At 38.3% G+C, this 18,757-nt stretch overlaps 1 protein-coding gene across 3 annotated transcripts in view; it reads left to right on the top strand.

Moving 5' to 3' along the window:
* LOC131686153 (P protein) overlaps positions 1-18,757 on the top strand; it is a 436,886-nt gene that overhangs the window by 14,719 nt on the left and 403,410 nt on the right. The gene's annotated exons all lie outside the window — the stretch shown is intronic.

Below are 18,757 nucleotides of genomic sequence, written 5' to 3'. Positions count from 1 at the left end.
TGTGTACTGGTTCAGGTAGTTGCGTCCAGGCTAAAACACCAAGCTGAGACAACTACCTACCTGCATAACCGTTATGTCCAGCGTGTATAAACATAGTAGCTGTCGCTACCTTGATGTATTTCAGTAAGGTGTGCATCTTAGCTGCATTGCTGTCATTTCGTATGATGTGCGTCTTGAATCAAAACCAATAATAATATTTGAGAATCTCGCAAAATTAAGAGAAAATTTAGCTACGTTTTTCATTTTTCTGTTGAAATCAGCTAATTAGGAAAACAAAAATTTGTTTTATTTTCTTCAGCGAATGGTTTTCAGTGAGGTATCTGGTCTTGGATTTACACTGAAATTTTGTAGTATCATGTTTTTCCAAAGTCTCGCAGGCATTTGGTAGCATTTTCATCGTCAACCGTATATATAAACGATCTGATTTCATTTGGAACCATATTGACCAGTTTTTTTATTTAGAATCGTTGTAATTATTTTACACACAATCACTAGCTTAATATCAATAAAATTCCACTGGACATTATCTAAGAAAACTTCGATTTTGAAATATACATTTTATTTTATAACAAGGTTGAGAACTTAGTGGGACAGTGGTGTGAACTAACCTAATTCACGCTTGAACCCAATCCTATTTTTAGTTCAATTGTAAAGGATCTTGGTTCAAAATTGCCTTTGAATAAACGGATTGATGTCAGTTGGGTTCGTTTCACCCTCAAGTTGAAGCGACGTAATATGTTTGCAGCTACTGTTTATACCGATGCTCTTTAGTTTATTTTTTGTATGTATGCAATTGATTACTAATATTTATCGCAATACGGGAAAAAATGTTGCCCAAGTCGGGAATAAAGCGCTATAAATTCTGATGCAATCGTGTTTTAACGTTACGCAAACAGGACCATTAACAGAAATTCATGTGTTTTAAAAACGTGGCCAATTTTCCGTAATGCCTGGTTTATTTTTGGAGACATTTGTTTTTTTATGAACATTGGTCGCGGTTTCTGCTTCGTCATTAACAAATCGTTTTTACTGTCCGTGAGCTAGTTGAAGAACGTTTTTCATAAATCAAATGTTGAATAGTGAATTTATTCATAAATTTAAGAACATTGTTCACGGTTCGACGTATACTGTTAATGATTTATTACATCTTGATCATGATCAGGTTTTGTGGGAATTAGGTAATAAAACTACTGTTTTAGTTTCACGAAATAATATTCATGGATCCCTTCAAGCCTCGTAAACTGATTCCTGATTTCGAGTATGTTAGTCACTATTAACCCTTCTTACTCGTAAAATAATTCACAAAATCAAAATACGTTTCCAATTTCATGATATAGTTTATGAAATGTGCAATTTTGTGCATAATATGCTTTATGCTTGTGAATTAGTTCACAAATTTAGAAGATATCCCTAATCATTTGCACTTTCATGCAACTCTGCACCAGGTCTTGAAATTTTCACGTGAACAATTTCACAATATTTTGGAATATTATAATAATTACAAATTGTACATATAATATACAACGCAAAACGAAATTATTAAATTTGTGACTAAGCTCTTCTAATTATAAACGTGATGCCCGAAAAATCAGATAGTAAACTCATCAAATAGTATCAGCACAATGTACATAGTAATTGCGAAAATCGTGATTAACCTCTTGACATCATGAACAGGTAGTACTACCCACTCGAAAATAACCGAGAGGAGAAATACCCACTCGAAAGTTTGGAAACTGAAGTTAACCGCATATTTGTTATGCGCACAAAATGCATACGTCTTAAATTCTCGACGCACAATAATTTAATTTTTTTATTGAGATACAAATTTCTCTTGGCTTTCAATCTAATTTTTTTGAAAATTTGGTATGATAATTAGTGCATGTGCTTTTCAGACAACAGGATTAGCAAAAAGTTATTCAAAATAGGTGAAAGACTATGCTGGTGCAGCTTCTCTGACAGAATGTTGATAGAAACTGAGTCAAAAGCCCCCTTAATATCCAAGAAAGCCATCTTCTCTTTGTTAGCATAGGCCATTTGGATTTCTGTAGAAAGCAACGCAAGGCAATCGTTCGTCCCTTTGCCTTTGCGGAAGCCAAATTGGGTATCTGACAGTAAGCCATTTGCTTCAACCCAATTGTCGAGGCGAAACAGGATCATTTTCTCGAACAACTTCCGAATACAGGACTGTATTGCAATCGGTCGATACGAGTTGTGGTCGGAGGCTGGTTTTCCTGGTTTTTGAATGGCGATGACCTTCACTTGCCTCCAGTGGGGCAATGTTACTCTCAAGAAACTTGTTAAATAAGTTCAACAAGCGCCTTTTTTCAGTGTCAGGCAGATTCTTCAGCAAGTTGAATTTGATTCTGTCTAACCCTGGGGCGTTATTGTTGCATGATAAGAGAGCAAGTGAGAATTCCACCATCGAGAACGGTGTTTCGGTCGCGGCATCGTGAGGAGACGCGGCCCGGTACGATTTCTGTACCGGGACAGAGTCCGGACAGATCTTTTTGGCGAAAGCGAATATCCAGCGGTTTGAATATTCCGCGTTCTCGTTGGTACTGTTTCGGTTACGCATACGTCGAGCCGTACCCCAAAGAGTTCTCATCGCTGTTTCTCTCGTTAGCCCGTCATTAGACTCTTCATTCGCCTTTCTAACGACGCGTACTGTTGGTAGCCAGCGGGTAACCCGTCTTTCCGGAAGGCCTTATAGGCAGTGGGAGACCGTCCTTGGGTATTCGCGCCGGGTACTGGTTTAGTCTGAGCTTGATTCGCGCTGTCGAGAATCAAGCCAGCCAAAAAGCTGTACTCTTCATCCGGAGCAAGTTCTTGAGTGGATTCGATTTTAACGAATATCGCGGTCGCGTAAGTCTTCCAATCAATGTTCCGTGTGAGGTCATACGATACATTGATTGTTTCTGATGGTCTTGAACCGTTAGCAATTGAAATCACGATAGGCAAATGATCGCTACCGTGGGGATCACCTTCCACGTGCAATCTAACTGTAGCGATGTCGAGCATAGTGATAAATCCAACGCGTTTAAGAAGGTCATGTTGAAATTGTCGCAAAGATCTTGGATTAATGTTGATCTTGATCATCGTGAAGACAACCCCATACCGTACCGTGCGAGTTAAAGTCTCCTAGAACTAGCCGCGGTGCCGGTAAGAATTCCGTGATATTACAAAGCGTTCGGTGCCCTACCGAAGCTCTAGGAGGAATGTAGATGGAAGCAATGCAATAAAAACTTGACAAGCGACAATTTCAATGCCTGGTGTCGAAGGGAGGTTAATTCGGTTGAAAGAATAGCACTTTCTAATCCCCAAAAGTACTCCTCCATAGGGGTTTTCTCAATCCAGACGAATTATATTAAAGTCGTGGAAGTTGAGATTTATATCGGAAATTAACCAGGTTTCACATAATGCGAAAGCATCACATTTTAAACTATTTAGTAAAAATTTAAAGGAATCGATTTTCAGGAGGATACTTCTGCTGTTCCACTGTAGAACAGTGATCGAATCGGTGACCTCGTTCGATGACTTAGCCATCGAAGGATACGATCGCTCCAAGGAGGGGCCATTTAGTAGTCAACTGCTTCAAAAATGTTTGCACTATAGGGAGAAAACGTATCAGAAGGCTTTTAAGGGAATCAGTAACATTGAAAGCTGTGAAAAATAGGTCCACTATGTCAGAAAATCTCATTAGTCCATTACTGGATTGAGTGTCTGTTTGAAAAAGAGGGACACTTGGGGTTTCTGGTGTACCTGGAAGTGGTGGGTACTCCTTGTTTGAATTAAAATTTCCAAATCCGGGAGCATATTGCTTCGGCTTTAGTGCAGCACTTCCGTTGGATTTATTAGATGTTGTTGGCGCACTCTCAGAGGAGGACATCTTGGGGCCTTTACGAGGTAGTATAAGGGAGGCATGATTTTTCCTGTTCATGGACTCCCCCGGGTTAACGAGAGATGTTCCCTTTTGAGGATCATCAGATTTTTTCTCAATACCAGACAAACGAGTAAAGGAATTTTCGGACAGGACAGATGGCGAAGCATTCTTTAGCATTTCTGCATAAGAACGCCTCGAGCGTTCCTTAAGGGAGCGCCTAATTTTATCCCCGCGCTACTTGTACGCAGGGCATGATTTAAGAGCATGCGAAGGGCCCCTACAGCAAATACACTTTTCAGTTTCTTTGACGCAAGAGTCATCCTCATGCTCTCCCTCGCACTTGCCGCATCGTTTCTTATTTCCACAATAGGTGGCTGTATGGTCCAACTGCTTGCAATTGCTGCAGCTCATGACCCGCGGTACAAACAGGCAAACTGGTAGGCGAACCTTGTCAAGGAGGATGTAGTTGGGAAGAGAGGACCCGGCGAAGGTCACCCGAAGCGAGCCTGATGGAGAGTAGGTAGTCTTACCTCCCTCGGTGTTTGCGGTATACAATTGTTTGCATTCCAAGATCTTAATCTGTTGAAGTGGGGGGTCCTTAAAGCAGCCAACCCCGTGCTCCAACAGTTCTTCGCATTTCAGGCCCGGTTCGGACACAACCCCATCGATTTCTACGGCGATACAAGGCACGTACGCATTAAATTCCCGCGTTAAGCGCTCACAGCAGGCAATCGCGTTTGCCTGGTCGAGATCATTCACTACAACACGTATCTTGTTTGCCCGAACACGTGTTATCTGAGTTACAGCCGGGTAGTTAGCGATCAGATCCCGAAATTTTTTTAATATATTAACCGGTTTCTCTCCGGTCCGTAAATATACCACCCATGGCCCAGAGGAATCTTGTGGGTATACGGGGAGCAATGCGAGTGTTAGGGGGATCAGGGACTTCTATGCGAATATCAGATGGTATTTCGCCCTCGGCCATTTAAGCACGAGGGCAGAGCGTTATATAAACGGGAATATATAGATGATTTTTTATAAGATTACAGTAGAAATGAGGAAGGGAAAGAAAAAAAGAGCACGAAGGGAATGAAACAGCTAACAAAACTTATCTGTAATAAAGTCGATTGTTCTGCTCCAGCGAGAACAATGTATTGGATTAGCTACCGGCACCAGCAGAACGGCTGCAAACAATGCACAAAGGCTGGCCTTCACTCGCCGAATAAACACACCGAACACCACTGTGAAGCAAAGCGGTCTGCTCCGTTGAAAGGCTCGGAAACTGAACAAGTGCCATTTGTACAAATGCCTCCACGGCCATGTTCAAAATTTAGAAAAAAAGCCAAGGGATCATCCATAAATGACGTAGCATTATATGGGGGAGGGGGGAGTTTTGTATTTTGTGATGATGTGTGACGACAGGGGGTAGGGGGTCATGTCATGCTACGTAGCTTTTTTTAAAGGGGAATAAAATAGAATTCAAAAAAAAATTACGGTGACAAGGGGGGGCCAGGGTTACCGTCAAGCTACGTAATTACCAGGGGGTATTTAGAGGTTTGTGACGAAATGCTACGATGAGGGAGGGGGTGTTAAAAATCACTCAAAAAATGCTACGTCATATATGGATGGTCCCTAACAAAGCATTTATTATTGTTTTCAATTCATTATATTGAATTTTTGGCATGAATTTCTGCTGTGTGTTTTAGGAATAGTACTTTAATCACGTTTTTCACATTTTGGTGCATTCACGGGTGCGTAGTTAAAATAAATTTTATATTTCTACAAAAAACTGCTATTTTCAGAGGGGCGTTTAAATATTGGAAGTAAATTTTCATGTTTTACAGTAAATATACACTTCGTTCAATATTTTTCCTCTACTGAAATCATGCTGATTGCATAATATGAAATATATTTTCTAGAGGTTATATATTCAATATGGATTCGATGCAAGGGCGGCGAAACACTTTACGCCCGAGTGGGTTGAAAGCATAGGGTGAGAGGTCCATTAGTAAAGAATTTTCCCCTTTTCGCAATGCACACGCTTACATTACATTCACATTAAATCACGTTCCACAGTGGTCCGAATTCACAATTTAGGAAGACAAAAATGTTTGTGGCTAAACCTTATGTTTTAGAGCTATGATGTCTTCAGGACAAATAATCAGTATTGATTAGGCCATCTCCAGATGTAGATAGTATTAGGGTGGCTCTTATTGTTAGGGTGCTTCAAAAATTATTTTCTGATTGTGAGGAGATAGAATATTGCAGTCTTCAGCAACATTGTAGAGGAACTTACACCAAGCAACTTTGCCGAAGACGTCATAGTTGTATCTCCAAAGGTTTTTATTTTATAGCTATTTTAATTGAGCAACTTAGGGTGTTCCTAACATAAACAGTTTTTTTGCTCTAACTTTTTTATTTTTTATTTCTCATAAACGGTGTCTTCAGACAACTTGTAAAGCTTATGGAGACAAATTTTTTCATAAAAGAAGAATTCAGATATCACTTTCAGAACCGAAGTTATGAGTAATATTGTATAAAAAATAAGTCCTTTTAAAATATTTATATCTAAAATTGGGGCAAACAAAAATAATTTCTTCTTCTTGCATTTCAAAGAGCATACTTTCAAGCATGTTTAGAAAAAAAATTGCGAAGGTGATATTTCTGATAAAAATTTAAATGAAGTTTGAATATTGTGATTTTACTACTGAAAAATGCCTCATGTAGAGTCAAAATTTCTCGAATGGGTCACCCAAATTAGGTGATATCGCAATTTCGATGGAAGATCCATTTTTTGGTAGTATATGGCATTGCAAAACCAAATCCAGATGGGTTCCGCGAAAAAAATGTTTTTTTCGTATTTTTTTTTAAGCTGCGTACAAGGTAATCGATTTCCAAATACGCTATGCTCGTCCCCACATTTAATTTAGAATAATGTAAATGTCGGACCATCTTTTTTCTCGACGGCATGTTGTTAAAAATGTTAAAAAGATTTATTCCATTTTTTATAGACAATTGTTTAAAAAATCCACAAAAATTCGGATTGGAAAAAATTACGAACAATCTGTGACAATTTTTTCTGCTGATTAGTTCGTTAAAATTTAATTAGGTCGCCCGTAGTAACATTTTAAAAATAAGCGGGCTAAAAACTTCAAATGTCAATATTTTCACAGACTTCACACATAAAACTGGAAAACAATTCTTCGCACGCTTTAACGGTCATTTTTAGTTCGGACTGTGGTCGCATTTGAGATTATGGCACCACTTATATATCGTCGATGTTGTGCTATCTTATAACAAACGCCATTTTGGGGTAAACTTAGTTAGATATGCCATATAACTTGTCTAAAAAATCTCTACAAAGTCGCGTTTTCAGAATGTTAACATTCTGCTTGGTTACTGAGATATAGTGAGAAACGTGCTGAGAAATTTTTAAATTTTTGCTTCAAATGACTGTTTCTGTGCATTGGCTCTAGTTATCTTGATGTATAAGATATTTTTATGTGTAAAACTATCTGAGAAACACAATGGCATAATCATTTTTGAAACAAAAATACACAATTTCTGAGAAAAATGCAGTTGAAGTTTTAAACCGAAAATGTAGCACTGTAACTAAAAATAAGTATTTATTCTAGATTCCCTGGCCCATTTCCTTCAAAATATACCTCATCGATTGTTTATAGACCAAATATAGTCAAAGATATGAATAAAAGTTAATAAATTAATGATTTTTTTCTATGGAAAATTTTCCATGCACGATTATGACACGCCAAACAAATTTTGTCATCAATACACACCTATGACAAGTGTGAGTGCGACTTTTGTTTACATTTATAGTAAAAACAACATAGTCAACCGGTCTTCGTAATATTTGAGATGTTAATGCAGAGTAGATAGATGCATCAATTGTCTTCTTTGAATTGTTTTCACCATTTACAAGTTTCAATATATTCAATCTCAAACATTAAAAATCATTTTTCTCGAAATGTGCTAAATGGCTCTTGTCATAAGATAGGACAAGAGCGACGATATGCGCAAGTATACGGGGGATAGACCACTAGTGAAAAATTGTGCCTGAGTCTGAGGGATAACCCTTTTGTAAATTAATGGTTGGGACCGTGTATAAAAGGTGGAGCTAGTGTTCTAGTAAAATTCGCGGATCGATATTTTTTAACGAATTTCCTCAAAGTGTTATGTCTGTTAACCTATGATATTACGGTAAAAATAAAATTTTTTAGGTGCCCATCTTAATTTGGTTTTTCAATGCCACATACTACCAAAAAATTGGATCTTCCATCGAAAATGTGACAATTTGGGTGGCCCATTCGACAAATTTTGACTCTATATGAGGAATTTTCGGTAGTAAAATCACAATTTTCAAACTCCATTTAAATATTTTTCCGAAATATCACCTTCGCAATTTTTTTTCTAAACATGCTTGAAAGTATGCTCTTTGAAATGCAAGAAGAAGAAATTATTTTTGTTTGCCCCAATTTTAGATATAAATATTTTAAAAGGACTTATTTTTTATACAATATTACTCATAACTTCGGTTCTGAAAGTGATATCTGAATTCTTCTTTTATGAAAAAATTTGTCTCCATAAGCTTTACAAGTTGTCTGAAGACACCGTTTATGAGAAATAAAAAATAAAAAAGTTAGAGCAAAACAACTGTTTATGTTAGGAACACCCTAAGTTGCTCAATTAAAATAGCTATAAAATAAAAACCTTTGGAGATACAACTATGACCTCTTCGGCAAAGTTGCTTGGTGTAAGTTCCTCTACAATGTTGCTGAAGACTGCAATATTCTATCTCCTCACAATCAGAAAATAATTTTTGAAGCACCCTAACAATAAGAGCCACCCTAATACCATCTACATCTGGAGATGGCCTAATCAATACTGATTATTTGTCCTGAAGACATTATAGCTCTAAAACATAAGGTTTAGCCACAAACATTTTTGTCTTCCTAAATTGTGAATTCGGACCACTGTGGTTCGTTTATGCAAATGGAATTGTGGTACATCGATGTTTTCAAATGTGTGTAGTGCGAGATACATGCGTTGCACATCTAATTTTTTTGAAATGGTTCAAAATTTCGAGTGGGTAATTACCCACTCGGTTATTTTCGAGTGGGTAGTACTACCCATACTACCCACGCTTTCCGCCGGCCCTGATTCGATGGCGGTATAAATCTTTTTTTTTAATTCGACTATCATTTGAAAATAAACTTAGCTAGAACATGTTTCTATGAAATCGTGTTCAATTTGTTTTTGCAGTATACTTTCTGCCATTGCCATTAGAATTCAACGGGTAGCAGGAGCGTTGCCAGAAAATTTTCATTTCCAGATTAAATTTTACTAAACTTCCCAGTTAAGCTCAGCCGGAATGCTGGCTGGTTCTAATTCGTATGCCGGCTCCGGCGACACAACCGATTCTAGTTAGAATGTTTAAGGGGTACCATTTCGATGCGGCTTAGCCGCATAACCGAGGCCTACGAAAGGAAGGAGCGAAAAACCGCTGAGGATGCGCCGGACGAGGTGGCTACCGACCCGCCGTCGGAAGCAAGGCAACCTGTGATTCACTCGTTTGCCCGGTTCACTCAAACATAGGGGCTATCCCTAGTTTAAGTCCGACTGAGCGGTATCGAAGTCGAACAGCACGCGCAAAAGCGATGTGGCGTTCCTCATGAAAGTTTAAAATCTTGGCTAATTGATTCGAGCGTATCGCAAATTTTGAGCCCTAGTTTGCCCGACCCATATCGTAACCCTATCCATTGGGGCCGTACACAAATGATGTAACTTATTTTCGGCGTATTTCGACCCCTCCCTTCCCTCGTAGCATTTTGATACAATATTCCCCTTCGTCACACATCGTCACAAATTTGTTATACCTCTGCCCCCTAAAATGTTCCGTTATTTATGCATGGTTCCATTTGAAGCTGTTGTTTAAAACGGTATGCATTAAGTTCAACTCATTGATCGAAATGTTAAAGCGAAATCGAAGCGCGTTTCAAATATTCGCTAATTTAAAGTCATTTAAACTAAACGAAAGAAATATACTGTAATTTAACTCGAAGTTGAATTTTATCGACTCAATACGAACGAAAAAATAGGTTTCCAAGCAATTGTTTAAATACGCAATAAATTTTTAATTAAATGCATATCATATGCATGGTTTCGCGCTGTCTAAGTAGTTCTTTGTAGCTTTCATATATGGTCGGTGTTAAGTCAGACCGGACTAAGTCGCAAAACATCAAAAAATGAGATAATGATAGCAATGGATAGAGAATTTCTTCATCTACATTCGAATTTTGCCAGATTTCAAATACGTAACAATAAACAAGAATTATGGCAGAAATTAATTTCCAATTATAATGTAAAGGATACTGCGATTCAAACTTTAAACTCGTTTTTCTCGAAATCAATTTATTGTCACTTAGTCCGGTCTGACTTAACACCGATCATATGTGCGAAAAAACTGCACATACTTTTAATATGATGACAAACGATATAAAATGTTTAAAGTGCGTTGTTTTATCCATTTCATATAGATTAATCCACGTATGGTTGTATATATCCAAACACAAAAAAATTGTGCGCGTTTCGTTGGCATCCAATAACTCAACTGCTGTTTGACAACCCGGTTGTCAACGACTACTCGACAAAATGAATATTTTGACGGAGTACTCGTCGAAAATATTCCTAACTCCATATAAAAAAATCAAATAGCTCACCATCGCGCCATCCGCGTGTCAACACGAGGTGAGATCTTTCAATTAGCTCCCGAGACAGAGGACTGAAACTGAAACATTCACATCCCCAGCAAAGCGTTTTGTTTTATAATTTCGAACAGTTTTGTTTCAAAATTTATAACTGTTATACGACTCCGTTCTATTTGTTGCTGACTTTAAAACACGTTTAGAACTGTGTTTTATATACATGTAAAGTTTTCAGCACAGACACTTAGACCCGATAGACTGGGAAAAAAAATTTGAATGCAGTAACGCTGAAGGAATGGTGAGACATGAATTTTAAACTGAATAGAACATCCGCTAAAACTGCTGCTGGGGACTAAAATTTTCAGTTTTATATAATAGAACTGTCAAAATTATGAATCTAGAATTGAAACTCTCCTGAACATGCTCTTAAGGTGGCAGTTCCATTTGAACCCCTTGGCGCGGCAGTATTTTCGAAATTAAAAATAGATGATATTTAGTCCGCATTGCGGAGAAAAAAGATCCATGCATTGTTGAAACCATAACTACGAACCATTGTTACATCTTTGTATAAAGCAAATCAATTTATCTTGGAAGAAATATCATTTTTAGTTTACCCATATATTTTATCACGATTACAATGCTTTCCCAAATATTCGTTTTCATTGTTGCTCAGCAACGAAAATGAGCAACGCAGGGTTACAACCAAAACCTTTTGTATCACTCTTTTGTACCCCGTGGGCAGTGATGTGACTACAATCATTGTGCTCAGCCGAAACAAAGGAGGATGGATCAAAACAAAACAAATATATGGGAGGTGTACCGTTCAATACATAATTGTTCCATGAATATAAGGAATCCCATAGAGCATGGCACAAATGAGCATAGAGCGGCAATGTATTGCTAAGAATGCAAAGCACAGCCGAATGCGTCTAGTTTGCTGGGAAATCAAAACGGATTTCTTGATAACTTTTCGGTTGGGTGAAATTTAGGGGGTGGCATCTCTATGGCGATGTGCAGACGTTATGGTTCGTCGCGGTGCGGATGTGGACGGTAAATGGATTGTCCGCACCGCAACCGCAAAAAAAAATAATAAAACCGCACCGCTTACCACAACCGCACTTTATTTACCGCACCGCACCGCGCGGTAATGCGGTAAAATTTTTATATTTTTAAAAATAGTGTTAAAAAATTGTACATTTGTGTAACCATATATAATTAAAGTATTCTTATTCACACGAAATTTAACTTTAAGAGACTCCTCAGAATGTATTGTTTATGAGAAAAATCAACTTTTGCATTTTCTATTAAAAAAATTCCGTACATTTTAAGGCAAACATTATACATTCAAAAACGTTCTACTGCAGTAACAGGAAAACTTTTATTTTAGCAACCCTTCAGGTAATTAAAAAAAGTGGAATAAAAATGTAATAAGAAATTATGCATATGTTTTCTTTTAATTTTTTAAATTTTCAATGTTTTTGACATATGAAAATGAAATAGATGATTTTCGCATTTACGTAGTAAAATTACACAGCAATCAAAGAAGATAGAAATACGATGTTGATGAACGAATGATAGAATATTCATCCCTCCTTATTTTGGACGCTTTCATACATTTGTATCCTTTACTGCCAATTACTCCAAATTCGTTTGGTTTGATGAAGATAATTATATTCTTTGGGTTATGTTTAAGTCCCAGCATAATTAGTTCATCTCTAATTCCTTTAAATTATTCATAAATTCACAGTTGAAAAATTGATGTCGATTCATAGTTCCACGATTTCCAACAGAAATCGAGAGAAGTGATGCAATTTTAAATTGGATTTAAGAGTAAAAATTTATTGTTTTTAAATGATCTAATAATTTTGTCTCTATTTGGATCTTGCATTTTATGTATTTGAAATGGTTAGTTTGTGAAGTTGTACCTAGGAGTATAAAATAACTAGTCCAAAATATGTCGTAAAAATAATAGCGTCAAAATATTTCGGACACAGCTAGATTTTCTTTCGTAATAGCCGTCTGTTTATTAATTTAGAATAATCAAAATTATCACTTTATAAATTATTTTTTTGCGGTGCGGTTGCGGTAAAACCGCGCGGTAAAAGCTCTTTCCCGCACCCCTTCTGCGGGAAAAAGTGTCTCACCGCACTGCAGATTTTTTGGTGCGGGTGCGGTAAATACCGCGCGGTTGCGGTTTCAAGACCGTTTGAACCAAACTTAAATGAAAGCTTTTACTACCCCGTAAACTGCTATTAAATTTAATTCTGATTCGACTTACGGTTCCGGTGTTGCGGGTTGTGGTATGCGGTTACATAGAAAATTCCGATTCAAAATGATACCTTGATGAAGGCAAAAAGGTAAAAACTTCGCTAAAATGAATATGTTTATGTGTCATACAACTTGCATTAGCAGTTCTAGGTCACTAACGGCCAACCGAAGTCTCGTTGACCGCATTGACCATCATAAACAGTTCTGAAAGTGCCCTGGAAGAATCGCCACCTATAAAAATTAACAAACTCACATCAGTTTATCGAGAAAGGTTAGGACGATCTTCACAAACTTAGTCCCAAATGAAAGATATATAATCGCCATAGATGTCTATAAAATTTCCTACGGATCGGTTATATGGTTCCGAAAATATAGACCGAACCTTCCGGTCACATATAAATTTTCCACCTAAGCCGGAACAATTTTTTTGGGGACCACATGAAATTTCAGAAATCGAATTCGTACTTTCGATGCCAAATATCTCCAAAATGCATGAAACGACTAGATTTCATGTAATGTTGAAAAAATGTTCGGCTGTTATTGAATTTTATGTAGATTTGAATCCGTTTCCGGAGTTACGGCTTCAACCTTCAAAAAGGCAAGGGATCTCAGAGGCCCGGCTAGTCACTGTTCTCTAGTTTCAATCAATTTGTAATTTGAAATACAAATGATCGAATGTTTTCGGGGCTTCGATTCTCTCACTGATACAACGACAAAAAAGAGGCTTATGATTTCGTTGGGTCTTAGGAGTGATGCTTTTTGAAGTCACAATAGACCTTTCTCGTCAAAAATTTTTATATGCAGAACAGCTTCCGTTTTCATCGCTGGATCAATTCTGAATACTGTCACGCTAATTTGGTGTCTCTAACTATTGAAAAAATCAAAAATTCTTCGAGCTGCTCATTTTACTCTGTATTCCCCTGTCCTATTTTACCTCGATTCTCCATACTTTTTCACCATTTGGATGAACTTCGAGTGGGGAATATGAAATAAAGTTACGGCGGGTAGCCTATAACATAGTTCCAGTAGCCTACCGCTAGCCGGCATCTGTTTTAATCTGGCTATTCGCCGTTTCGTTTACTGGGTATGAACTCCAAGAGTTCATTCCAATTTGTCAAAAACATTGTTTTGACGTAGATGAACCCCAAAACAGTGTTGCAGAATATACCGATTTATCGATATTTAAACCGATTTTTAATTTCAATACCAATAATGTTACTAAAAATACCGATTTCTTTTTTCTTACCAAAAAATCACGATTTTCATATAATAAGATATAATAAGATCAATATTATTACGTATGGGCTTTTTTAGAAAATGTCTTCACCTTTCCACATCAAATCATCCGGAAATTGATTCAACAATCTGCCAGGTTACCAAATACAAATATGTTAATACGGAATGCTCTGACGATTTTTTGAGGACACATTTTATGACCCAGGTACACCCATAAAGGTACACTGTCAGAGTGACAGCATACTTTGATGAAATTGTGCTAAAACTGGCTGCACTGATAGATTTGTTTTTGATTGACACTTCTAAATATTTTAGTTTTCTGCAGAAAAAATCTCAGAAAACTAACGACTGATTTTTGTCGACGTCGGGCACCAGTTACAGTTACAGTTTGAAATTATATCTCACCTCGGATGAACGCGCCCGTTATGTGTTACCCCGCAACAGCTGACTTAACTAATTGTTCAAATCCTCGAATTTATCCTGCTCGCTGTCGTTCATGTTTTTATTACTTTCCCCTAGTTCTACACAATCATTAGCCATTGGATCGGTTCGTGATTTTAGGGAATAGTAAACGTTATGAAAAAATCCATTGTATAATATAATTATAGTGTATAGTTCATGAATCCGAAGTGGTTCAAAAGGATGTCGCTGTACAGATTCAGAGCGGCCGCTTCCAGCTCAGCAAAAGTGAAAGCCACTTGACGGTTAAATTCGTAGTGTGTCCGCTGATAGCGCTCGGGGACAGAAAAATCTCATAGGTCAGAGTCGCTTCCGACTTCGTTACCGTCAACATTAAACACAACAGCAAGATACTTGGAAAGGACTTTCTCGTTCGGTAAGTTTTTACGATAAGCTTCCCCCTGCAACATTCTTTTTCATGTCTAGATGTCCTTGTTGATTTACAGAACAAACATAATGGAAGCGTATTCTACACGCACATATTCACTCGGGCCAACCGTGTGACTCATTTGGAAAAAGGACTCATCGTCGGTTTCATGGCAGCGAAGTGAGCAGACAAAAAAGGCATCGTTTTTTTCCACATGATCGTTCTGAGCAAAATTCAGCGATTTGCCAGACATAAACCACCGATGAGACAGTACCCGTTCGGATTCAGGACGTTTTCCCATACATTGTACCCGGTCGAAGCGATGGCAAGCGATGCAGATAACTGGGTCAAAAAGGCGGAGGTTCTGGGAATTTCTGCACTCGTAAGTGTTCTTTTTGTCATAACCACCTAAACTATTTTTGGAACCATCATTGTTCCATGGGATTTAAATTTTCCTTTTCTATAAAAATAGGTTAGCGATCTGAGTATGACCAAGGACAAGGAATCAGAACCGGCGACTGACAGTCCAGAGAAAGAGAATGCGGAAAAACCTTCTAGTCCATAGCTCCTGAAGAAAAACGAGCTGAAGCGAATATGGAGAAACAGCTTCCTCCACGGAAAATGCAGAGGCATGCAAGTAAGTCGAAATATTTAGTGTCAGCTTTAAAATTACCCGATTAATCTTTTAGCGCGGCGGATGCAAGTTTGCTAATTGAAATTATTCGCAAAGATCTAGTAGAATTAAAACTGGAGGTGCTGCGAAACGATCCTTTTTCGACGCTATACTCGGTTAAAACTATCGACGCTTTGCACTTGATGCCGGAACTGCCCACCCCGAGAGCAGATGAGCGCTGGGGAATGTTTTCAGCCACCTGGAGGAGGAAGTTCAGCGCGGAAGAAATGTTACCAGACTTCGCCGATCTGGTATCTGGACTTTTTTGATGATCTCATAGAGATTGGGTGTGCAGATGGGCGTTTAAAGTTCTGGGAGGGAACGACTGGTAACTTTTAGGTAAATTGTTTGGAGTCATTTGTTTTTTATTACAACTATTGACGGACGTTTCATTGCAGGATATATATGAAGCTGAAAACAACCACAACAATGGGGTAACTAACATAAACCTCGCCGGTGACAGAGTGATAGTCGCACGGTTGAGTGAACGAATCGATTTTCTGAGACTGGAAACGTACACGTAAGGTTTTCAGATCGATTGGGGATTTACGTCTGCATATGGGCGAAGTAAGTTCTATGTTTCAAGCAATTTTTTAAGCTCACCTAGGGCGCAGACAGATTTTACTTGTTCTTTTAAAATACTGTATATTCTAAGTCATTTAATTTTCAGTCTGTAATGAGTATGTCATCAAGTGCCTTAATTCTTTTTCTTTTTAGCCCACGTACGCAGCGGTTCGGCAGGAAGCATTAGTTTATTTCAGCAACTCGCCGGCTCAAATCCGTCCACAGCGTTGCCAGCTCAACATCACGCATCCGAGGAGGAGCTTCGATGTATCCTGGAGTTTCACCAGCAGGGTCACCGGTGACATGTTTGGAAGTGGCGGGCGGTACAGTCATTACTGGCAGCCAGGGCCACACTGTTAACGTGTTCCGGCTTGATAGCCACCTATTGCAGTTCACCCTAAACGGCCATTGCGGTCCTATCACATGTATTTTCATAGACCAGGGCAGGCCGAGATGGGCGCATCTGGTTGCCAGGATGGTGTGCTATGTGTGTGGGACTTGATACGGGGTATGTCAGCCAAATTTACGGTATGGCCTAAATCTACATAATTAAATTGATTGGTTATTTATAGGTGCCTGTAATGTACAAAATTGAAGCCCATGACGACATGACGTCGCACTTGCCTGTTCCCCGAGTTACGCAATATCGCTCGGACTGAACGAACGAATACGGTTTTGGGATAGATTTCAGGGTTAGCCGCTCAACACCATGACCGTCAGTCATGCATATTCATCGCTTGTGATGCTGACGCTTCTGAACGAAGCCATTGCTAGCACGAGTTTTTGATTTGGAAGGATAGTTGCTGAGGACCATTCTCACAATAGTATAAAAGTTCTAACCTCAAAAACAGACAACAATAAAATGTATTTCTTTCAGAGTTTATAATATCCATTACATGATCAAATGCGCTGATGGGTTAGGCTTTGGATTCGGCTATATTCCATCGTCATTGAAGCTAGATCATAGAATCATGTTAATTTGACAGACTGCAAGTGTTATTAGTAGCACAAACAGCTAGCAGCCCAGCTAGTATTGTTCTTTCTGCTTGCAACCAACCTGGTTATATTGATGTCAATGCTAAATTCGCTGTTGCAGCTGTATGGTCGCTATACTGTTCCATGTGTTATGGGATTCGCTATTAACATGGGACAGTTATGCTTAGAGCACCAGATTCTAAAAGCGACCAATTTTGGCCAATCACTGGAGACAAAATCACGCGTAACAATTAATAAGAAAATAAAATTGTTGCTGAGTAATTTTTGTTGTACATGAATAAAACATACCGATTGCCTCGTTACCTATGCTACCGTGATCCGCATAACAGTCCCATTTGGGTTTCCTATGCAGATGGGACAGATATGCGTATCACGGCAGTATGGCTAAATAACCATTAGAAAGGTTATGAGCTTATGTTATCGCATTTTATGATCATTTATACTACGTAACAATTAATAATAAGTTACATTATTGCTGAGTATTTTTTTGATGTACATGAATAAAACATACCGATTTCCTCGTTACCTATGGCTAAATAACCATTAAAAAGGTTATGAGTTTATTGTTGTCGCATTTATAATTATTTATACTACTTTCAAGTGATCGATTTTAAAGATACGACTCGCACTTTAAGCACCCCTTCACCGCGCCATCAAAATAAAAATAAGTCATACTCCTAATGAACTAATATTTATTAAAATATTTACTAAATAAAAACATAGACCTGATAGTTCGTTTGCAAAAAAACACCGAAGCACAGTGAGTTGGTGTTAATGCTCTATCTGTGATCCTATAGTGCTGCAGGATTTGGCCAACATTTATACTATTTTTATTCAATCAACTTTAAGGAAAATGTATCACGTGAACGCTATATATATGGACTTCTATACTTGGTAATTGTTCCGAATCACACTCGACCTGGCCTTGGGTACAAGATATTTGCTTGATCTCCCACGAGCATGGTTCTGCCGGAGTGTTTGCCTCGCCCGATACCGGGGCAGCCTGTCCTAGCGAGGCTGCCTCTTGTGAATCGGAACCGCTGAACATTCCGATGAGGGCATGTCCAACGGTGTTACCGACGAAGCCGATCGCTACACTACCAGCAGTAGCTGCGATTTGAGCAATTAATCCAATGGCCTGGTTGGGAGCTACCATTGGTGCAGCGACAGCCGAGTGTGACGCAGACTGGACCATCGGCTAACTCGATTCCGGCGAGGTGGAGCGGCTGCAACTGGTGCGGACCTATATTGCGATGTATATAATTTCAAGGATTACTAGAGATTACCAATTACCAGAGATCATCAAAATGTTTTGTGGCTAATGTTGTAATTCAGCAAAAAAACAAAACAAGTTAAATTGATCGCAACAAATAAAATCGCTTTCTTCAACGAATCGTGGACAAGAAAAATCTAAATGCCAAATTTAATGGAACATTGCCTACTGACGTCAAATAAAAATGAAAGCCTAGCGAGCTTGTTAATACAAGATATTCGTAAACCAAATCAAGTTTCTCATACTGTGGTCGAAAAAAAAATTCTAAGCCTATGTAAACAAGCTCTGCGAAATGTCAAAAAAGGGAGATTAAACATTT

Source organism: Topomyia yanbarensis, chromosome 2 (genome assembly GCF_030247195.1).
Source record: "Topomyia yanbarensis strain Yona2022 chromosome 2, ASM3024719v1, whole genome shotgun sequence".
Classification (NCBI taxonomy): Eukaryota; Metazoa; Arthropoda; class Insecta; order Diptera; family Culicidae; genus Topomyia; species Topomyia yanbarensis.
This window is presented reverse-complemented; position numbering and strand designations above follow the sequence as displayed.